Source organism: Achroia grisella, unplaced genomic scaffold, assembly GCF_030625045.1.
Source record: "Achroia grisella isolate CSIRO2021 unplaced genomic scaffold, CSIRO_AGI_Agris_v1 utg660, whole genome shotgun sequence".
In the NCBI taxonomy this organism is placed as follows: Eukaryota; Metazoa; Arthropoda; class Insecta; order Lepidoptera; family Pyralidae; genus Achroia; species Achroia grisella.
The window spans coordinates 822,128-847,902 of NW_026712984.1; the positions used below are offsets into that span (position 1 = coordinate 822,128).

The following is a 25,775-nucleotide window of genomic DNA, read 5'->3' on the forward strand; positions in this document are numbered from 1 at the left end:
TATATTTCCTAGATCTTCAGTTATTTACCATATTTCCCAAAGGGCTCACAACTAAAGCACATATCAACGTAGATATTATTAAAAGGTTCGTATAAACGAATTCCCAACAAAATAAACATATGATTTTGTGGGTTGGGCCGTGTTTTAACCCTGGCTTAAACTTCTGCCAACAAGCATTGCAAAGCTGCGGTGGTCAACTGGACCCCGCAAGCGCGCCTTTGTGTACAATGGACCCTTTGTACCCCAACCTGATACTATTATTAGGAACATTTCGATTTTAAATTACTTATTATAACCGGAGAGTTTTGAATATGCTGAATTTATGTTGATACTTTGTTAAGCCTATAAATTTTTGTTTTTAATCGATTGAAATAAAATACACAAAACTGAAGTGAGCTTATCACAATATTACACATAAGTAAAAATCGCACCCAGAAAGGTTAAGTCACAGACAAGAGACAAATGTACATAATAACAGCCGTTGTTTTCAATTCTGTGACGTTTACAAAGTTTAACTTTATATTTGAAGATTCTTTTATCATATATCTTCCATGTACAGCCAGATGTCAGTTTGTTATTACAAATATTATATTTGTTATAACAAATATTATATTATAATAGCAAACAATTTTTATTTATCGGATAAATTCGGAAAACACTTATTTTAAAAGTCCTTTCGCTAGAAAGCTACATTATTAGCGAGTAACATGAGCTGTGTTTTATTTAAAAAAAAAAGAAATACAATAATTGCAACTTTATTATAAGTAGATTTTAAGTAATGACATAATTTTTATAGATGTACCTACATAACACTATGTTTTACATTCAGTGTTACGGTTGTAGTATTTATATTAGCATAAAATTATAAACTAAGATGTCTGACACAATAGTCCTCAAGAAAGAAGAACGCATGAGTGTGTTACATGAAAACGAAATGTGCATAGTATGCATAAACAAAGATTGAGTACGTAGTAGTTTCTATGTTGATTGTCGCATGCCTAATCCTTGTTAATATAAATCTACTTAAAACAATATTTAAAAGAGCAACATAGTTTCTCCTTTCCTCGTTCTTCTTGTGATGAGTCTGTGTTCCGAACGAGTGGTAGGATAAAAAAAATAATATGACTATTCAAACGAGCTTATGTGAGGTTTGTTTGAATTATGGAATGATTATTTCTATTTATGTATATAACAGACTACTATTACCATCGGGTATATTATATATGTTATATGATATGTTTCTATATAAATGGTATATGTTAAGATTATATGAGTTCAAATGGAAGCCACCTGACACATAACCGTGGAAAGCTCGCAGCGTCCTACACGACCCCCGATTGATTCAGACGAATGTCCCGCACAAAGGACCACAGCGTCACGCCATAATCGGGCGCCGCATCTTTTCTAACTCATTTTTCTCGCTTGGGGCGAACCGGGGGGTCGTGGGTGGCCGACAGGGGGTAGGCACGAGGTTTCATCAGCCCGAGGGGGCGTCACGGTATTAGACAAGACACAAAAACGATGTGCGCCGCAGAAGTCGGCAAGTATACTTTCGGAAAGTCATTTTCTAGATTTATCCAACGGTATATCCGTTAAAAAATATTTTCTTATGATTCTTCTATGTATTCTTTATTTAATTGAAAATATAATCATGTCAATTACAGTTTTATTAATGTTTTATGGTATTAAATTAGCATATTACTGAATATTTTTTTTAATATATCAATTGATTTCTCTTACACTTATGTATGGAAATAGTATAAAAAAAATAACGTATTAATCCGACTGCGGTAGTCAGAGGTACTGTCGATTATCGTCATTATGGTGACTGCAATACTTACTACTACTACTAACATGCCCAAAAATGTGATTGAAATGAAATGAAAGTAATTGGTTTTTAATAAAATAATTGTAATGTTATTTATGATCGGTAATTACAAAACTATTTATTGTTACTTTTTAATTTCACATATAAATGAATTTTACCTGAAGATAGTTTATCTAAATTATGTTTTTATTTTTATAGAAATACTCGACGATATTCCATTAATCTTTTCATTTACTGCCCTAATCGAAATAACCATAGTCATCCAAAGAACAAACAAACCTTCGTAAACTAAATACGCAGGAAAATATCCGTCTAACAAAAAGTTTATGTTTGACCTTTTTCGTGTGGGCCCTCTCTAAGGGTCAGTCGTAGCCCGTCCATAAGAGGGTATCGTCCCTTCGACCCCCGAAAGTGCCTTATCCCCCTCGCCCGGACCCCCGCATCGCAGTGCGACTTGTAAGATTGATTGGGGCTCCTTCAGTCCATTGCCGACCCCCCTTGTGGGATATTCGACCCTCCCCCCTTTTTTCTCGGGTACTATGTACATGAATATAGTACAGCTGGATGGGACTAATAAATGCATTTTACTTGCAAGTTTTCGAGTTGAAAATAGTGTTTTTGCGGTAATAAATTTGACCTATATTTTGGTATAACGAGGAATCTTCACAGTTTTTATGTAATCAATTGTGATACTTATTTTTTAATCAACAGAATTCATTTTCATATTCGCCATCTACTAATTTTATCAGCATTGTTTTTGAAACAGTCTTAATAACCACCCATATAAACCAAGAATGATATGATATTAAGATGCTTGATATTCTATATCTATATCTTGATATGCTCAAATTGTGGCTCATATCTAAAAAGCAAAACGAAAATTTTATCAAAATCAAATAAAATGTTGCCATTCACCGAGGTATACTTTCTACAAAGTCGCCCGAGTGGCTACTTTTGTTTCACCTAATATTTCTGCCACTAAATGGCTTTATTTAATGGATATGACAGTGAAATTACTGGGTATGTTGGCATCATGCTCCGTAATAGACACTCATGACATCACATAAAGACTAAGAAATGATGATAGCAGATGTTCATGGTGCTATTCATGTCCATATAGACGCCAATAGCCACATTCGATCAGGAGGACCATAAACTTGTTTATTAATTCTAATGTTATAAACGTGCAATTCCCAAACTCAAATTAATATGCCAAATACAATTTTTGTTTAAACGTAACAATATTTTTATTTTTCGAGCTAAGCACGCCTACGCAGCGTTTCCATACGGCCGCAGCTCTGCCTCCCGCCTCCTTTTTTCTCCAGTAGGGGCTGTTAATAACACAACAGGCTATTTTATTCGCCGGCCGCCACTTGCGGCTCGTGCGACTGCTTTGATGTCAGAGATTAGAAGTTTGTTTAGTTCCCAGTATGTTATTGTTCATACCATTCGAATGTTTGATATACCGCGATGTGTGGGCTTAACTTTCCACGCTATATACATATTTGTTGAAAACCTTATGTTGTCATATGTGCTGTACACATTTTTATTTCGGCAGGTGAGATATAGCAGTGATATAGCATATGTTTTATAACATTTTCGTCCTCCGGAATGGCAACCTATGAACGCTTAAAACGCTCCTCATTTATATAGGCGACAGTTAATACTTGACGTGGATGTTGTTTGCGATTCCAAATACATAAAAAGATAGTATATCAGTGTATGTTACTATTCTAATGAAATGGATTTATGTCACTCGTTGAGAAGCTATTTTTACAGTCATTAATTACTGCTTAAATTTTAATTTAAAATGTTAATAGTATTCGCTGAATATATAAATAGTTTACAGCGAGCAGATGCCAGTCTATCTAGTTTTGAATAAAGGGCGTTTCTTGATACATCAATTACAGACTATTGAGTTACAAGATAGAAATCCACCCTTCAGATAGCAATTTGTTACACAAGAATGCGTTTGCATCGGTCGACCTTGAACGAGTCATAATTAAGTTTCGTCCCCTTATGATCGATTTTGCGTTTTAATAACATAGGGTTCTTCAGAGTAGGGCTGCCAACTGTTAACAACTCCTATATATATATACACAAATTTATTTAAAATTATGAAATGGCAAAGTCTATGAATTTGGATGTTCGGGGTAATATCCGAAAGCTACACTGATTTTGATTTTTTTTTTATTGTTGAGAGCCTATTTATCAAGGAAGGTACCGCTTACCATCATATGGGCGTCAACCATTTGCTATTCCAATTGCATAAAAAATACAATCCACAGAAAACCTAAAATCTCGTATCTGTGTGATAATCTTTGTCTGTTTGACAACCCTGTATTGGTCCCCATTTGTAGGGTTGGTTCCTAACAACTCTAAAGTACAATGTGGAAATTTATGTTTTATTGCATTTATGATAAGGTTTATATTGATTTAGTGAGTTGATTTATTTAAAAGCCGTTTTGGTTGTAGCATCAATAAATATTTATTTATTGCACGTTTTTCACGGGTGGTCTGTTGAATGTCTTTGAATATTTAGATAATATGGGTCAATTGTATCGTATTAAATAAATTTGAATAGCATTTATATTCTATACTGTATACATAAATAATTGTTTTAGTGTAGAAATTAAGTTTTTTATGAGAGATTAGTGGTTTATCCCAACTTTGCCCTTAATTTCGTCACTTATGTCTTTAACTATTTATTTATTTTAGGAAGATTAACGGTCTAATTTTACAGGTTACTTGTCATACTACATTGTACTATGTCAATTAATAATCTTCGCCAATAGTATATTAATGTAATATGTTGTTGTCTATAAGAGATTGCTTTAAGCGACTGGGACGACTTTTGCTAAGCACATCTATGCATAGTTTTACTTTGGTACTTACTATGTACAATAAAGAGCTTTAATATTTATTATTTAATTACTTAATCATACCATTTATTATGAAGTTGGTCTATCTGTTTATTGATAGCTATTATAGACTTGTCTTCATTGTCAGCAATGTACCATGTATATGTAATATCAGGTCGATCTCCACGCGGTCCCCTTTCGTAACAATTAATTAGTAATAAGTTAATAACCGAATCGCCAATGTTTGCATATAGTATAAAAAGCTGAGAAAAATTATGATGAAACAAAGGAATGAAATATTTTTTTATAGTTTCAAAATGGCACCTATATTGTGTTTTTTTAGTAAACTAATTAATAGTTTACTAAAAAAACAATAGATAGCGCGGTATATATGTTTTATTTATTGTTGATGTTTGAATTATCTTCCATCGTTACAGTCCTTAAAGGTAGATGCAGCCGAAATCGCGGGTACTACTAGATGTAAAGAATTTGAAATTATTCAAATATAAAGCATTTTCCAGTCGATATATTTAGAGGAAAGTTCAAGGTTCATTTGTTGTTGTTAGTCAGGGGTGTATTTTAGAAAGCACTGAACCGATTTCGCTTTGAGGCAGATTGAAAACACAGTACCTAGACACTTGCTACTTAAACGGCCTACACACGGCACTAAATCAGTAGTCGGGTGAAATGGGTTGCTATGAGAAATCGGCTCTGATTTCTCTACACACGAGTCCATCTTGGATGCGATCCACGGTCACAATTGCTTCGATATTGCCACTGATTTTAGAGTCGTGTGTAGATAGTTTTAGTAAATCAATCAGTTGATACGATTCGATGATTAGAGCACGCATGAGATAGAGATGAGATGAGAGAGACTGAGACAGCAACAATTGTTGTTTTTTTTCTTTCTTATGTGTTCGCTAGCGTTTGAATGGTTTCTTCGATAGTTTATTGTTTGCATAAACCCTCTTATTAGCTGTTTATAAATGAATGAATGACAGAAGGAATGATTGAATGAGGTTTTATTACAGTAAAATATTTTTTCCACTAATTTACTCCAGTCTGCCTTTGGAACTTACTTTTTCCAGTGACTTAATTTTTTTTGGGATGAAAGATAAAGTATATCACCGCTCTCGTAATAAAATCTACCTGTATTTCAATAAACGGACAACCAGACCGATATACGCTTTTAGCAATTATAACATTAGTATAGAAGTATAGATATTACCTTTATATAAATTTTCTAATAAGAAATGTTATTAAAAAATAGAAAAGAAGCGACAGAAGATAAAAATTATATGTTTTACTGTAATTAATTTATCGCATCTCAATGTAAAGGGAATGCTATTAGAATTTATTTATATTAGTTAATTTTCCTGAAATTAGTGTCAATATTATGTAGGTCAATAGAAAAAAAAACACATTTACCGAGTAATACTGTTTTTGCGCCATTGCGTGTAGACACCTCGTGCTACTAGGCGCTAAAACTAGGCGTGGAGGTGGGCGGTGTCGCTCCCTACGCCTTCTACTCTCCTAGATCCTAGTACATGTGTGGTGAATTTACTGCGGCGCCCTGCAGGCGGCAAGCAGCCTCGCGACTAATTCCGTTAAAATTCTTCGTAGGTTATATGCTCGCCTGGTAGCGACGGTAAGTAGGGTAAATGACAACGGGGTGGTTGTTGGCACCCCAGGCCCACCCCCATGGCGCAAGGGTTTCAGCTGGTATTTATTTGCGACTAGCTATGCCCCCGACTTGGCACACGTCGCTTTACGCTTAAATGCGGAGTAGCTAATTTATGTTGTGTGAAGAGAGGCCTTTGAATTAAGAAAGAGTTTAATTTATTTTTCGTACGTGTAACTAACTTGTAACTAATTTCTTATTTAAGATAATTAACTAGCCAAGTAGACTTTATACAAACTCTTCTTGATAGATACCTCTCTCTCTCCTACATTTCTGTCATCGAGTATCTTGCTTTGTAAGTACATTCGGTTCCTGTTTAAAGAGAAATTACAGAGTACGGAGGCATTACACGTTTGTCGCCTCAAATAGCAACGGATGGGTGGTATCACGGGACCAATATGTATATAGATGAGAGGTGCCCACGCAGGTAACTTTGTACTACCCTGGTAAAACTAGGTAAAATTGCGCCTACCTTATTTAAAAGAGATCAGGCGTGTGGGATTTTAAAAAAGCACATCGTTATTTCAGGGTATTCAATAAATGTTTTAGAGGTACGTAAATCATTACTAACGCTAAGCTCGTGGCTGAGACAGAGGCGCGGGGAAACCGTGCATTCGTGCTAATAGATGGATATGACTATTTTTACTGCCTTCTAACTGAACACACACCTTACAAAGCCAGGTAGGTGCTTGTCGTCTGATATAGGTCATACAGAGATACTCACGAAGACGACTTTGAACTTTATTTTTACCAAGTATATAAAGTAGATTTAAAAGTAGTACCAAGTAGATGAAAATAAATTAATTCGTTTGAATTATTCGGTTATATTTTTTATCTGTCTATAATTCGAAATACATCCAGAAATAGCAAGGCAGTGTTTTATTTCAATGTTTGTATCAATAGTTTGATTACCATTACTTACTAAAAAAGCAATAAAGATTTTCTATACCCCAAAAATTCTGAGAGACGATTGGTCGCCTAGATACTTATTTTAATTCTATATATTATAAAATTCACATTCAAATTAAAAGTATTTACTGGAGTTAGTCTTTCAAATAAGTTTTCTTATAACAATATAACAAAATGCCACATCTATCACAAGATAACATGGCGTCTCGGTGACATTGGCAGAAGCCGGGGCTCGCCCGCGGGAGTCCTTGGTACACTCAACCCTCTGCAATAATCTGCACTGACAGCCTCGCCCTCCGCGCTGACACGAGATAACTCTTACTACTCTATGAAATTCTGGTATCAAATTATATTTATCATACATATAGAAGAAAATTATGTATTAGCTTTGTCTGACAATTTATACATATTTTTGTTTTAATGTATTCATCATTATGTTAGTTATTGTATGTTAATTTACGAAATAGTTAACCAATTAGAGAGCTGTTTTTATTCCAAAAAAATACAAACAAAAAATATCAAATTAATTTATATTAGAAACGCTATTATGTTAAAACATTTTACATAATGTAAAATGTTTTGTTCTAATGGTTGATAATGGTAATCTTCTCTATGGTGATGGTACACGATGACGGGTGTACCAGTGGACATGAGTATAAGGTTGGTCAGGTTAGTTCATCACGAGAAAATTATCAGGGACTAATCACAACGGTTTCGAAAGCAAATCAGGTCGATTGCTAGTGATCACTAGGCAGACTCCATTGCTAACAATCCCTTTTTCTATTTAAATTTGTTAGGTATATATAATCATTTCTTTAAGACGTTAACTAATTTTTATGTAAACGTTGCTACGGCGCATCGGCGTAGCGGTCGTAGCTGGCTAGGACTAGACTAGGCGTAGACTTTCATGTATACAAATTTTGGATTGAAAGAATTTTAGATAACGTAGCTATAATTTTTAATAGGAGTGTAAACTATTTATTTATTGGGCATGGAATAAAAACAGTTTGAGTTGGGAAAATAGAACTAACATCCGACAGATTGACATGGTATAATATGGAACGTAATTTGTTTCCTTTGATATCCATTAAGATAATAAAAATAAAACCTTTTAAAAATTCCAAGTTTTAATTATTTACACACAATATGAAAATATTATCTTAATTTTTTTATTTATTATTTTATATTTTAAATTTATAGTAATAAGGTTAATGGTATTAGGTTCTGTTTAACTTATTTCAGGTTCAAAACTCTAGCCTTAATAAGGTCAATAAGTTTTTAAGGAACTTTCATATACCTTGAATCTGGTACATGTTATGTTAAAAGAAAATCAGTGTACTACTTACAACATAAAAAAAGTATTATTACAGTAAACATCGAACCGTCCGTCTGTCCGCATGTCACACATACATAGTATAGGCTATACTAACCCACCACAAATTCACATAATCGTTTGTTCTAACTTGTAATAATAAACCGCATACGAGTCGTATTAGTTTTGGGTTCATAGAATTTATGGAACAAAACCAGTGCTAGACGGCATTTGCTCTAAAAACTTTTTGTTGCGTTGATCTAGAATTATATTAGACATCTAAATGTCAGTGAGTGGTGTCGATTTAGAAACATCATATTCTAAATGTGTACATCAAATTTCAATGTATCAGAAGAAGACTTTGTATAAAGTCGGCTGTTTTCGGAAAGGTATAGGTAGGGTAGCTAGAGTAGACGTAGGGTGAGATATCGCAATTAAAGTACAGAGAATGAAGGTATAACATCTTAGTCCTCAAAAATGGCAACCCAAGGGCATTTGAGAGGAGTTTTTCATCTTGAGTGTATATTGACGGTTGCCACTTATAACCATATGGGCTGTTAGCTTCTTTGTCGTTCTTGTTACATAATAAAACTGTAACTTTTTCTTAAAACTAGTATGAATGAAATATATAATGGATACGTAATAAATATATTTTTTTTAAATACCAAACTAAAGTTCGATATGAATATTAAGGGAATGGAATTTTCCCTAATATATGAAGTCAAAGATGGATATTTTTTTGAAATCGTAATACATATAAATTTCGCTGACATGTGGTTCAAGTATATAGCTATCGTTTCAAATTTATATATAATAGATTTCAACTTTATTTATTTACGACAATACTTCAGTTTCAAAAGCATTCTACCTGCTTTTATGCTTGGTATGCTATTTACTATTAACCCGGCGTTATACTATGAAACGGATAACAGTTGTTCAAGCGCAAATACGAGTGAACTGTTAAATTTCCAAAAAAAAGGGCATTTGTCTTCATCGATCAACTCTACGGCTTTCCCTATCCGGTCCCTTAGTTTGATAGACGTGGCGGTGGAACTTTTTCTAGGGTCCCTCTCACCCCCTGAGGCCCGGCCGGCCGGGGGTGGAGGGTTTTCTATTAAATAATCATTTCGGACCCGTAGCGTAGGTGCGCCCGTTATTAACTCTAACGAATTAGTATTCTTTGTACTTTATGCCTGCCTAGTACATATTAATCATAACATCTGTATATTTTTTTGTTTTTTAAGGCTTTGTGTATGAAAATTTAGTTTTAACCTGTTGAGTCCGTATTAGGCGGGTATATTGTGTTGTATTTCACCTACATTTGATGTAGGGAACTTACTCTTACTTACTTCTACTGTTATCTAATTATTATAAAGGGGTTACATATAATATCGGTACAAACTAATTTCAGCTAATAAAGTTATTCATCCAAATTTAAAAGAATGTTCGAAAGAAAAAGATTCAAGGATATAGTAGTAAACGTAATGTAACGTTTTTATGAATAAGAAGGTTAGTTTGTAATAAATACTGTTAATTTTAAATACTGTTAAGCTATTTCTCAAATTATTATATATATATATATATATCACATATAAAAAGTCGTCTGCGTGGGTGCCTCAGTCTTACCTATCGAAGCGGTCAAATAGTTTGCTTTTTAAAATGTATTTCAGTTGCAGGGTAACATAATGCCCCTAGTGCTCTTAATGTATATATGCGACGGTTATTGCTAGTTTACTTTATTATGTAAGCTTTTTCGATTCTAATTACATAAAAAAAACATAAGTTATATTTAAATTTATATAAAATACCATTCTAGTTTTAAATTTTCCCATTGGAATTCAATCGCTAACGTGCAGGTTCGTCGGTATGATTCGGGTACCTATCGAGTCATATGTGCGAGGGCTACAGGGTTTCATGTCAGATCCCCACCCCCTCTCCCCGTGACCTCACACGTACCCCGGGGACAAATGGGAGGGACGAAACCTCTTAATTATTGTCACATATGAATTATTTTGATATTGACGCGTGTCGTCATCTCGACCTCCGCTTGTTAGTGCGTCCCCCTAGATTTCTTTTGCGGTAGTTATCAACAGCTACTTACTTGTTTATGTGGTATTGTATGGCCTAAAGTTTTGTTTTGTCTATTCATTTATATATGAGAAAAAAGATTTGATGTCGAGATCCCATGAAGAATTAATTGTCCGGTACTCGAACAAATCAATATATATTATTTTTATTAACATTTAGTCTTGAATACAGCCAATACCTCTATTTTCTACTTTATAAAAACTCAATTAAAATGAAATGAAAAATCTTTATAGTTTTTCTCAGAAATAAATAAATATGTGCATATACACAGACAAAAACTATTATTACTACGAGAATGACAGCAATAACAATTAGTCGCTTTGTCGTTAAATAGCGATCTCTTTCTAACAATAGCAGGCAATGTTAGTAGTAACCAAAACTAAGTACAAAATTATATACAAAACTAAATTTATACAAATCTAAATTCGTATGAAGTGCACGAAGAATTACAAATCCTCTTATCAAACATAGTTAACCCTCATACAAATATAAACATGTTTACTATTATAAAAATAAACTGTAGATAAGGGCTACCTGCACATCGCCGCACACACGTGACGGTCAATGTCGACACGTGACGATGTCTTAAAGCCGTAGTCGATACCGATCAGTGTCAGTGGAAACAGTTGTCCTACCAATATTAATAAAAGCGAAAGTTTGTGGAAATAAATTAATAGAAATAGAAATAATCTTTATTCAAATAAACTCAGTACAAGCACTTTTGAATAGTCATATTTTGATTCTACCACACATTCGGAATGCAGATTCATCACAAGAAGAATGAGCAAGAAACTTGTGTGTCGCTCTTTTGAATAAATGTTTGAATGTTTTGTTTTCCCTTACATTCCAAAATTATTGTACAGATTTGAATAAAAATTTAGTGCTATGGTAGATCATATCATAGATAAAGACATAGTTTTTTATGACGGATTCACACGGGTTTAGCCGCGAGGTAGCTATTTGTTTCATACATTCTGTGCAATGCTATCCGTACTTGTCAGTGTCAATGACGTTCAGTAATGATAGCATTACCCCGACGCTCTTCGTGATCCAACGTGAATTTCTCGCTGAGAATATTTTCGTTGGCGGTATCAAGATGGGTGACGAGAATTTAATAGTATTCAAACTTTTTCTCGTTTTAAAGGTCTTCTTAAAGGACAAATTTGTTAATCCGGCCGAATTTATTTTTGTTGTATGCTACTCAATATTTTCGAATAAACTGTACTGATTTGTTTAGTATTTATTACTGATTGGGGTTTTTATACTGTTGGTTACGTTGGTAGTTGATTAATTTATTTATGAGAACAAATATATCGTCTATCAAAAGTGTGTACAATATGCACAAAGAATTTTAATGTTTGTTTTTATTTTCTCTATATGCTATAGAATCCATTTTCACACCTTACATTTCTCGTCATCGAGATGTTGTTACTAACAAGCATAAACGTTCTTGGCATAAACTGCCTCTTGTAAAGTTAAGTGGCGTATTGGAATTATACTGATGAATGCGGATAGAATGTCTCAGTCTTAGTTGGCACTGATCGATACAGTACGGATCGCTGCGTTTCGTTACTGATGCATGCGGGCACGTCCCCAATTACCTACATAATGAGAAATTAATTTTATGCAATATATAACGAATTATTTATAATTATATTAATCCAATAATACACTTAAAGATCTAGAACTGATTATAATATAATATAGTATAATACCTTAGGAATATACTGTAATAAAATATTATGTAAATTTTTCACATTTCCGATACTATGAACTTGCTTCCACGTATATCCCTAGTTGTAAACGAGCTGTTGTTGTGCGTATAGTGGGGACGGGACTTTACCGCGACAAACTAACCAATAGTCTTGTAATCCCGTCGGCCACTTCGCCGCGATAGTGTACAACTTTAATTTTCCAAATTCACCTGCCGTTTATGTAATTCGTTCCCCCCTCCCCTCTATACATGTGGCGCCCCCTGGCCGCCGGGGAGTCTAATGTAAGGCCGAGGGGGGCACAAGCGACGCTCACGAAAAGGAAAGGGTGGCTACGAGCAATTTTTTTCTGATTTTTTTCCCCTCCGCCCTTTTTTTCCCCGATAATACCCTAATGGTCGCTCGCTTCCTTTTCGGCGGATTTTTTTGCCACCGAAGATCGAGACGTATTTTTTACTCCCTCGTAATTTCCTCGTTTCCCGCCGAAATGAAAAATAAACGATGAGTCCTTTATTGACACGTGACTCCGAGGTGTCCGGCCGGACGGCTGCAGCGCGGCGGAGATTGCTTCTCCCGTTGAAAACAAGACCGCTTTTCTTTCGCAATAAAAAAAAAGCGACATAAATTACATAGTCACAAAGGCAATCGCAATCAACTCGAGTGTCCGTAAAATAAATTTGAGATGGTAAGAAAGCATGGCCCTCGACACGGGCGTAGACGGCACATTAGTTTTATTTCACCATCGATAAATTTCGAACTCGTACCTCCCTGCATAATGCATGCAGCGAAAAAGTAGGGAAAATAGAGAAAGATCGAGGAAAACTCGCCCCCTCTGCGGGGATCCTTGGGTACCACCTACTAGGCGTGCAGGGGTACGCAGGACGTTAGGACGTCCGCTGTGCTAAGATTAATACGGAACAGTTCGCCCGGCCGACGCCGCAGCTTTCATTAAAAATACTGGAAACCGTGATGGGTTGGTTAGCCGGCGCCGAGTTGTATTAAGAATGGCCTTTGCTTCTACTCGTATGTACGTAGCAGAGGCGTACATTATTTGTAACATACGCTTTTTGTAGCTGACGACTCGGCCAGCCATTGATTACACGTGCCATGATGAGTGCTACGACATAGCTCTATGAAACATTGATCACTAGATGTGTGTTATTCAGTCTTCTATAAACGTTCTTATCAATGTTCTCAGAATAATATCTGTTTATTCTGTTATTTAGAATGGTAAATTGATTAATCGTCATATAAAATACTGATTAAAAGGCTTTCACGTATGACATGATAGGCAACCGATCCGTCGTCGGGTCGATTGTAAGGTTGAGATTGGGCGTTTTCTCTACACAAACCAACTTTACTTCTAACCATCTACATAACTTTGGTTTGTTTTCTTTAGAATACTAGAGCGTTATCGACGAGATACTTTATTGAGTGCAGAGGAAATTGATAATGAATGTTTTTTTATTGTATCCATTAAGAAAAGCTAAAGAGATTCTGCTAACATACAGCTATATCTGTTGGTGTTTTTCATAATTAGACATGAATGATGAATAATAACATGACATTCATTTGAGACAGGTGGTCAGTGACATTTGTCACATTATATCACTGTGACCTCTATATGCTTCAGCTAGAAATTATATAAATAAATATTTTTTTATTATTATATAATTATAGAAATCCTTAACTTTCAATTTATTGGCTGTCCTGTTGAATATATGATTTGACGTATTGGCAGTCTTTTAGACTAGCGACATTGCCTAGCTAAAAATAACCAGAGCTTTATCAGTACATATTAATTATTGCCAAATATATGTAGTACTTACTGGTAGACATTTTCAAGTAAACAAGAATACGTAAAGCGAAAAAACCACTCGTGTCCAGCTAACGTTCCCTTGCATGCGGTGCGGTTATTATTTCTTAGCTCCTAACACCCCATGTCCCCCTGGTAAGTATGTGAGTACTAACTACTAAGCGGGTCTGTTTGTAGGCAAAAAGTGCGCCCCCTTCGCTTACGCTTTTAAACCTCAACCGTCCAAGTGCGGGGAATATGAAATTTTCGAAATGATAAAGCCGGTAAATAATAACTGCTAGTACGCCGGGCACGCCGGCCGTCTAATGTACTACCTGCATAAAAACTATTCATAAATTATATAAATATTTATTGTTATTATTATGAAATAAAAAGAATCTATATTTGTATAATTAGCTTCTGTCACACTTTTACTATGGTCGTGAAAAAGATCCGATATGCAAATTCTCTCATAATTTTTCTTCAGTTTAAAAACTCGGAAATCGTATTGTATTTTATTTGCATATCATTGTATTAATGCTTAATACGAACAGTTTATACAGCTTTTTACGGCGAAATATAGGCAATTTAACTTTATGTGGAACTTGTCCTTTATAGAAAGTTAATATTAATTTATAATTAATCTTAAAAAGTACATTAAATTATATATTTTTTCATTCATTCATTCCTACATTAACCTACGTTCGTTTTTGTGATAAAACGTAGCACTTTAGCCGTGAAAAGGTAACAATTAGACAAAATTTCGATATTATAATATAGCTATGGATACTAAAATTTAAATATGGAAACTAATATTAAATAATTACTAAGTAGCTGTATGATTTGCTTAGATATTTTGTCTGCAGCCAGTACCGAGGCAGCAGCGGGGTTCGTGTGTCTGCTTTCACATTTCCCACTCGCAACGTAAGGCGGGGTACAAAACACCCCCAACCGCCCGCTGTGCCCCTGGTACCTACACCCCGGTTTTTATTCCTTCCTGCCCGTCGAAAGTAATCAATTTGCGACTTAATTAATTAAGAAAAAAGCTTTGTCGGGTGTTCAAGAGGTCAAAATGAGTCGTGTGACTATTGTTTTACAAGTTTATGTTTTTGAAATAATAAACGCATATCTATTTACAAGTTAAAAATTTCACCATGAGCTTTTAAAGTGTACTTAACAGGTGTGCCCATTATTTTCTTCTATTTTTTTAAAATCGTAAATATTATATAGAACGAATAAGGAAAAAGACAATATTATATAAGTCGGATTTTATCGAGGTAGAGTTTGTACAATGTCGTAGGCGTGGGTATCTCTATCTCTCTTATGTCTGCCGCTAAGCAGCTTGCTTTGTAATCTGTGTTCGAGTTTGAAAACTGAGCTAATTATGGCACTCAAATTACAGAATACAGAAGCACGACGACTCATTCTTCAGAAATTTCAATGTATGAGAGATATGTCATAATTTATTATATTGTATGAGATGTGCTGTAAACGACCATAAGCTTGTTTGCCATTCAAATGACATTAAATATGTATAAGAATAATGTATAAAGAAAAAAATTACATTTGTTATTATTTTACCTTACGTGGTAGAAAATAAAGTCTCTTCCGCTATTTCTTAGCTTATATCTTTTATAAACTAATCAAAGGATTTTAAAGCAGTTTTTTTGCAATACATACAGTGATTCAAGAGGAAGGTTTATATGTATAATACATGTACACCTGTGCGAAGCCAGGGTAGGGTAGCTAGTAATTTATAAAGCCATCTCTCAGTTTTACTCATGCAAGTACAGTTACGTTCACTATTATGTAAATATAATATTTTGTCATAATGCTGTTATTGAAAATTCCAATAAGTTATCGGAATTCTCAAGAATGATATAATAATTTTTGTAAGCTTTGTTGTAATCACAGATAATATATAATATAATTCTTCGATTCGATTCGATTTCGATCGATATAACTACCTGTTAGCTGCGACTGCGTCCGCGTGGAATTATATAAATAAAATAAATCAAAATTAAAAGTAGCCTAAGTTACTCTTTACAAAATAACATTACATCACATTAAAATGAAAATATAATAATACTGTAATTATTATGTAAGTAATTCACAATAAATAAATATGATATATATACATAACTTAATTATACAGCAAAGAACGTAAAATTATAAACCTTAAAAAATATAATATAATAACTAAAAATTAAATGATTTCACCATATGTGATGTCATAGAAAGTACATTGCTTTTTTTAGAAAGTATAAAAATTAAATTATAAAAAGTATTTAATTTGAAAGTACATGAACTAAAAATGGCAGTAATATAAAAAGAACTCTGAATATTAGTTTAGCTTTTGTTTCGAATGGTATAAAAGAGGACCTTATTTATTTACATTTAACAATGTGCTTTTAGTGAATAACTGTTAATTTCAAATTAAAAACAGACACTTCAATTTAATTTATTTTTATAGATTTAAATTTTTATTATGTAACTTAAAATTTCAATAATTTTAAAATAAAATACAAAATACATAACATCTAAAGATAAAGTTCTTTTGTAATTTGTAACAACCATGTTAAAGGAAATCTCATACAAATATACGAGTATTTAATACGAGTACAGATATTGTGATAAGAATGTAGGAAGGGATATTTCCGGTTCAGTTACCGGAGCTATAAACTTTTAATTATAGGATCACAGCGTGAAACGCATCGTCAGCGACAAACATGTTAATTTAGCACTGTATAATGTGACCCAATTTCCCTCCCTAATTCCAGCTAGTTTCCGCCCTACCAGCTACAAATACTTTTCCTTTAGTTTCGTTTCACCCGATATCGCCGTTATCTAGTTAGCCCGGGTCGACGAGGGTCCGAAGGGTCCGGGTCTAAGTACCAGGACCGCATACGTAGGTAGTGGAGGCTCGCGTGATGCCCCACACCCGCCAGCACCATTTATAAACGTTCGTGGAGCGTAATGCCAGTGAGGGATTGTGTTCTCGCACGCTGAAACCAATTAGGTCTCATGCTATCCTAATACAATATTTTTTGTTATTATACTTAATTAACTTTTTGTATCTGGAAAAATAAAATAATCAAAATCACACGTATTCATATAAAACACATTTATTTGTACTAGTAGTCGCCCAGGAGATTCGACCATAATTAATTTCAATTATAAGTTTTTAATTGTCAAATAGTTGTATGCATGTCTGTGTTAAATATATGGTAGTTTGTGTAATGTCTTTTTATTGGTATTTTTATGCATAATTTTAAATTTGCAAAAAAAGTATTCTATACTTCTTCTCTACATAAACTTCAGACTCCTCGGTCCATGAAATTTTCGTAAAAAGAGGTACAAAGTTTTTGGTTCACGTATTATTAATTAATATATAGAGTACACATTCGTGAAGTTAAAATATTTATTTTATGATAAGATTTATGTTTGATCGTTCAGTTAACCTCTTTGATACGATAACCATCTCTGCAGTAAGGCTTAATCTTTGTTTGACAGCCTCCCTATGTGGGTAGGGCTTAGTGTGTCCTTTTGATAAATAATTACCAAGTCTAAAAGCAAAAGCAGAGTAAGCAAATTTCTGAATTATGTCAATTGTTAATTGTGTCTTTTATTGGCGGCACTTTTTTTACTAGCGGCACATCTTTGTATATATTATAACGTGTGGCAGGTCGTATAAACTACGTCGATGCAACACAAATTTGCCTCTCGGAATAAATAATAATAATAATCTCAGGACAATTAACACAGCGCCATCTAGACCCAAGTTAAGCTAGCTAAAGCTTGTGTTATGGGTACTAGATAACTGATACATATACATAGATATTTTTTTTGTAAATACATACATGATATACATAGAAAACACCCAGACCGATAAAAACATACTCATGAATATAAATGTTTGTGCCGTGCGAGGAATCGAACTGCGACCATCGGTCGTAAAGCGGTGTGCTAGACCGCTAGACCACCAAGGTCGTCAAAATAATGAAAATGATAGTGAAAACTGCATATAAATTCTTGATTTATTAGAATTTACGCGTTTATTACACATAATTAGACACAGGAATAATTTAGAGGTAGGATAAAAGGTAGGATTCTGTGAGTATTGTGTATTCGGATTTGAAAGAGAGGTTGAAGAGTAATCGTCTATCATGGTATGGACATGTAATGCGTAGGAACGAGGATAATATTTTAAGAAAGATGTTACAAATGAATGTGGATGGTTATAAGGGCAGAGGAAGGCCAAAAAAGAGATGGATGGACTGTGTGAAAGATGATATGGTAAGAAAGGAAGTAAATAACGCGATGACTGCGAACAGGGATGAATGGAAACGAAAAACATATTACGCCGACCCCAAATAAATGGGATAAGGATGAAGCAGATGATGATGATGATGATGATGATGATGTGTATTCGGATTTTTCGTTGAACAATTTAGCGACGGTAGTTGAACAAACTGCTGACACCTACCGATATTGACTTTCGTTGTACTCCAATCAACTCTAGACCATGACTCGTGCAATATAGTCGAATATATAGATAGTACAGTCGAGAGAGATAAATACTTATCTATACATATAAATAAAATTAGAGTGTCTATTTGTAATATTGAAATAACCATTTTTTACTACATTCATATGAATACAAATACGGTACATATACAAAAATTATTTCTTTACAACTTTTGTCTGTTTGTCTGATTGTTCCGGCTAATGTCTGAAATGGCTGGACCGATTTTTACGGGACATTTTTTGGCAGGTAGCTGATGTAATAAGGAGTAACTTAAGCTACTTTTATTTTAGAAAAATAAAGTTAAATGCCACGCGGACGTAGTCGCAGGAATAGCTAGTTAATAATAAAAAGAGAGCGACCGCATTTCGTTTAGAAATGTAAACTCAGGAACTACTGCACCGCTTTTCGAAATTCTCTCACTTTGTGAAATGTACATAATTCATAGACTATATGTTATACTAATATGTACAAAACTCAGAAAGTTATGAGCACCCGCGCGAAGCCGGGGCGGGGACACTAATAATGGGATTTTACTTTGTGCCTTTTTTATTTTATTTCTGTTAGTTCAAGTTTGCGTTCTTAATTACTAATTACACTATTGAAAATAGCACTGGATTCCAAAACTCTCTTCTGTATTCACAGTCTAATGTAAGCTACGTCACCGAATAGGCGACCCCTATTCGAGATAAGAGACCGCTACACGTAACTTTGTATGGAATTTTATGAAGAATACATGTAGCGCGACTGGAAAAGGTACTTTACGAAGCAGACTTTGTACAAAGTCGACTGTATCGGTACCACCGCCTCACATATTTCTGCTGCCAAGCAGTTTGTTTTTGCTTCAGTTAAAGAGGATATAGCAGTGAATCGTATGAGGGTAACACAGCTGTCACATGATGACGTAATGAACACGTCATCATGTGACACTCGTAATATGATCATCTATATGTAACTCAAAGGTGACTGACATAGTGATCTATGAACGCACAGCCCAAACCACTTGACGGATCGGACTGAAGTTTGGCATGCAGGTAGATGTTATGACGTAGGCATCCGCTAAGAAAGGATTTTGATTAATTCTATCCCCAAGGAGATAAAATAGGGGATGAAAGTTTGTATGAAACTTTGTCAATTTGAAACCGATCGGGCTGAGACTTTGCATTGCAAAGCTACTATGACGTAGGCATTCCTGAAGAAAGGATTTTACTAAATTCCACCCCTAAGGGGATAAATTAACGCGAGCGAAGCCGCGGGCAAAAGCTAGTTTACATATATAAGCGACGATTGCCATTTACTATCAGTTGGATCGTCAGAATACGGGAATAGTAAAGTTTGTATTGTATGGGAATTGAATCTACAACTATAAAAAAATTGGTCAGTGCTCAACCACAACAACTAAACCATCGAGGATGTCGACTATTGTCGACTTAAAATCACATAGTGATATTAGGTCACATTATGGTCAATCGAATTGTCTCATTTCTAAACTTAGATGTAAATGCGTGTAATCTTTTGAATAACTACACACGACCGCCGTCCAGACGTTGGGCTATAAAAAATACATAATAACAGCCATCCACCGCAATTCATACTTCACCCTACATGATTCTCTAGCCACCCCAACCCCTTATAAATTTTACCTTAAAAATCCGCAAATTCGGAGCCCCGGCACGGTCGCCAGACCTTTCCCGAAAAGGGTCCGAAAGGGATTTGCCTTGGGATCGGGCATTCAGCCTACACTTACACAAAATGTCCAATATGGGTCCGCCCGGCTACCCTCGGGGGTTTCAACGTACCTAAGAACTGACGGTCTGTGTGCCTGTAAACAGCAAACTTTGTTGCTCACGGCTCCTCTGATCCTGCCAACTATAACTTACGGGAGGCAGGTTTATCACAATTACTTAAAATGGGGTCGACTGTGTGTTCAACTAAAATTCATTTATAAACGCAATTCTATGAAACATCTCTATATTTAAGAACCCAATGATTTTTTTATACAATATGTAAGTAATGAGTGATTCTACAATTTTAAATCGATATAAAACAGGAGTTTTCCAAATGTTTGCGTGTATTAATTAAATCATATTCACCAATTGAACACTGATGATTCCTTTTACTATCAATATACGCCATAAAATACATAACTATGTTATGTAATAATACTGTATATTATCTATACATATAAATAAAATTAGAGTGTCTGTAATATTGAAATAACCGTTTTATACTATATTTACATACCGTATTTATGTTCATATGAATATAAATACTATTGTAAAAAATGTTATTTTGGTGTATGTACCACCAAAATAACATTTTTTACAATTTTTGTCTGTCTGTCTGTCTGTGTGGCTGTTTGATTCGGCTAATCTCTGAAATGGTGGACCGATTTTGACGCTATTTTTTGTGGCAGGTGGCTGATATAATAAGGACTAACTTAGGCTACTTTTATTTTAGAAAAATAAAGTTAAATTTCACGCAGACGAAATCGCGAGAACAGCTAGTTAATAATATAATGATATAACTTCCAACTCGTGACTTTTGATTCTCCGGTGAGGAAAACATAGATATCAAACGAAAGATGTAAACCAAAGGACGACGGCAAACTCGTCCTCAGCCAAGTTGAATTCTAATATTCCGACCGAAATGAGGGTATGGGAAATGTTGTGTCCACTACAACATTGACAGTTGACAATACCTCCGACTGTCTCAACTCATTTAACAGTCGGGACAACGTTTTTCTTTATATATATTGTTGTACTATTCCTAAAATGTGATTTGAAATATTTTTCTCTCTGTTTTCAGGTAAGCAAACTGCACGTAATTTTTTTATGTAAGTAACTTAATAAAATAAATTATATATTAACTTGTACGAGATATATAGTTGAAGATAATAATAAATTTGAGGCTATTTTTATATTTATTACGAAAGGTGAATCAGTCTCTGAACGTCTATAAATATCACAGTTTTCTTTTATTATAAAACTGTAGATATTTATAGAGTCTCAAATACTATGCTTTACCGTTCTTAAAAGATTTAATAATATCTTCTATTCTTAAAGATATTTCTGCATGATACCTACACAAATCGTCATTGGCATATTGTTATCATTATTCAGGGTTGGTGCAGTACGCCGTCTTTTTACTGATCCTTCTCAGCCGTTATATATAAGTTTCTTCGAAGAAAGATGCACTATGTGAAATTATAATATGCATTACATATTATAATTTCACATAGTGCATCTTTCTTCGGCCGCCCTAATGTATATAAGCTTTTATATTCAATCCTTTAAACATTCTTAAAATTTACGAGTTCTTATGACTAGGTTAGTTATGAAGAACTTACAAATCGTTTAGGTTTCAGTGGGGTTATATAAAAGGGCTGTACAAGTCTTAAATCCCTTAAAATAAATTAAAGCCCTTAAAATAATTTATAGGCTGCGAAATAGCCTATACATCGTTTGTTCATTATAATCAATAAATAAAAAGTATGTAAAAATACTAAAATAAATAATTATTTCATTCCTTTAGGGGTTTTTATCTATATTTAGTTTATATGTTGATTAATATTTAATAACATACTCTGTGGAAATTTCATTCAAATTTATGTAGCCATTTTTACTTGACATCTTAAAATACAAACAGCTCGTAACAATTTAAAAATTTTATTGGATGTAAAGATTAATTGTTGTTTTTAATAAATGTTTTATACTTTTGGTAAATGACAGATAAGTAGATGGTTACTCTTTACCCCGATCACCTGTACGATGTCGCAGTTAATTATTAGTACTAAATAAATACTAATGCTCTAATGCCACGATTCTCTTCGTAGATTAAACCAATAGATTCAGTCTACGACTAATATTTGTTTTGTAAAGTCTGTGAGGTTGTAAGGAGTAATCTTTAGATAAAACTAAAAGAATTTTTGCAATTTATCGAGGAACGCTATATAACATCACGCTATTACCAATAGGAGCGGAGCTGCAATGAAAAATGTAGCAAAAACGCAGGAAATATAAAGCAGACTGCTGATTAGACTATTTGCTATTACAATAGCATATGCTGGTGGTCACTCTATTCTCCCAATTTAAAAATGAATCTCTATTATTGTAAACATGTAAAACATTTATTAGAAAAGAATACGAGCTGAGTTTCTTGTCAGTTCTTCTCGTTTTGAAATCATTCCGAACTGACGGTAGATTTGACATATCATAACAGTCTGTAATAGACCTACATTAATAAAGATATTTTGAATTGAATTTTGAGACGAAGTTGCGCGGGTTAGCTAGTATATATAAAGAGGGCAGATGCTTCGATTTCCGTGCATAGTTAAAGCCTCTCATAGAACAGAAGTTTCAAACAAAAAAACTTATAAGTTAGAAATCGATGAATACTTTCCGATCTTACAATATGAAAATAAACGGTGAAGTAACATTTCCAAGTTTTATTAAGGCTATATGACGACCTCGGTGGTATAGCGGTTAAGAAAACTGTGTCACATTGAGGTGGTCTCGGGTACGATCCCCGGATAATACAAATAATTATATTCAGTATAGTTATATGTTTGTGTTGATTTGACAGTTTTTATAGATATATTATGTATATATTTAATAAGATTTTTTAGAATCTCTAATAATTGTTTAGTTAATATAGTGCTCTGATTAGATACAGAATTTGTGAAATAATATAAAAACACACATAAAATGTAGTCATATAATATACTACTTAATTTTTGAAGCCGGTTAAAAGTCAAGCCCATGCATTACTTCTATCATTTATTTAATTATCGTTTAAATATTATAATTCAATATTATTTTTATTCATATTTCTAAATCTGTACTATAAAATTAATTTCCTATGTAGTAGTATATTTCTGCCAACTCTTTAATAATTATTCGGCGTGAAGATAAGCGAATCCGCTCTTGAAGCTAGATAGCAGAGATTTTACTTACAAGCACCCCTTACTAAGGGTGCATGAGTATCTTGGCGACCGGAAACCCCCCTTAAGGGGAGAATACCCCTACTAACACCCCACTGTGACCTTTAAAGGCTTGACTTTTTGGTTCTATTATGCTATTTTTGGATAAAAACAAATAAGATAATTAAAAAACTATTACACATTATTTCTTAGTAAAATGATTATAAAAATATTTATATGTAGAACATATGAGTGCGTCGTGGCCTAGTGGTTTAGTACCCTGAATTGTGTCCGAGAGGTCGTGGATTCAAATCTAGCCGAAACATAAAAAATAAAACATTGTAGGTCTATTTTACTGACTGTGCTGTGGAGGGAACGCCGATTATAAACCAGTATTGTGTCCAATCATATTACTAATAGCTTACATTCATTAAGTTTATTATTTCATTCTAATATAATATTCAATTTGATTTCTTTCTGCTGTTTGATTAGTTTGTAGTCACATAAAATTAAAAACATAAATATAACTGGCTGACCCGGCAATTGTTGTTTTGCCGCATAAATTATTTCTCTTTTCTCTTATCACCTAGGAGTATAAAAAATAGCTTACTACTCATTCTCAAACCTACCATATCTTCACAAAGAAATAGTTAAAAATTGGTTCAGACAGGTTTCGGAAGAGTTTGACGTTTTAGAAATTATAGTGACAAATATATTTTTACATATGAGATTATTGTTCAAAATGGTTAGCCAAAGTTCTTATCCATTCTTCTTGCTTTGTGGTGGTAGAAAAATACAATTCAAAGCAATAAAAGTACGTTTACTTCAATAAATATTATTTCTATTCTTACTTACTATTATATATACACATATTGTTATGGTTGAAAAAATACGACCCGATCCTAAGTCATTACCAGAACCCGGGGGCGGTTGGACTACATTTTTAACGACAAACAAGGGACCAAGTCAGGAGGATGTGGTAACATATATAAAAATAGAAATATATGAAATAACAATGTTATATCTCAAGTAAGTTAAAAAAGTAACATTATCTCTATCTATATTAATTGCATAAACAGTCAGAGCAGATTTTATCATGAACAAAGTAAACTCAGATTTTGAGAAATTATTTCAGTTTGAAAGGTAATTTACGTAAATCATAAATATTGTATAATGTTAATATTATATTAAATTATACGAAACAGATCCTTAAACTACATTTAAGTAAGATATTTATCAATATTTGATTTGTACAAGTGTGGGGTAAAATCTGCAAACTGCAGAGCAACACAAGATAAAAGTAATTTCAAAAGTATCTTTGATTACTTATTTGGTAATCTTACTACAGCAGCCAAAAAGTACTTAATTTTTTTCATGTTTTAAAAATTCATTTGAAAAGAAACTATCTAAAATGTAACCATATTATTGGCGATTGGTCGCGATTTTATCTGCTTTTTTAAGATATTAAATAAGATATATAATAAGATATTGTATCTCTAGAATATAGTCGTCGTTAAATTTCATTATGATGTGTTTAGCCGTTGTAGATTAGATGTGAAAAAGGGAACAAACAGACAGTCAGACTTTCATATTCATAACACTAAATATCTACGACTTAAAGTAACATAGAAAGATTAATAGTCATATAATGCCACATTCTTACTATTACGAAGAATGGAATGTTAATTATACCGACTTGTCGAAAGGATGAATACTCAACTATGTAAGGAAACCTGTGGGGGAGTGGTGACTTCATCAGTCGTTCGAGGGCTGCCTCGTGAAGGGCATATTAACTATACAAGTAAGAACCGTGAGGTTTGTGCTGTGACCAAAGCATATAAATGTAAATAATATTTTATTTAAATAAAATTATTTTTTTCAACCTCGACATTAGAAATGGTTTACTTGATTAATATGACATGTTTTTTTTGGAAGCTAACGTAATCGAGTTTTTTAGTTACAATTAATTTTTGTTTGGGTCACTCACTCAATTTTGTTTTATATTAATGGAAAACAATTGGGTTCATTTATTTAGCTGGAATGGTTAACCAAGTTGATGGCTCATCTGATGTCATGTGTTATAATTGCAGCTCACCACTGACATCATCACGCCCGTAGTACATCTCATTATATGCAAATTCTA

General features: G+C 33.7%; 1 protein-coding gene across 4 annotated transcripts in view; it reads left to right on the top strand.

Moving 5' to 3' along the window:
- The window catches only part of LOC131849848 (nucleolar protein 4), a 168,305-nt gene that overhangs the window by 86,311 nt on the left and 56,219 nt on the right, over positions 1 to 25,775 (top strand). The window lies entirely within an intron of this gene.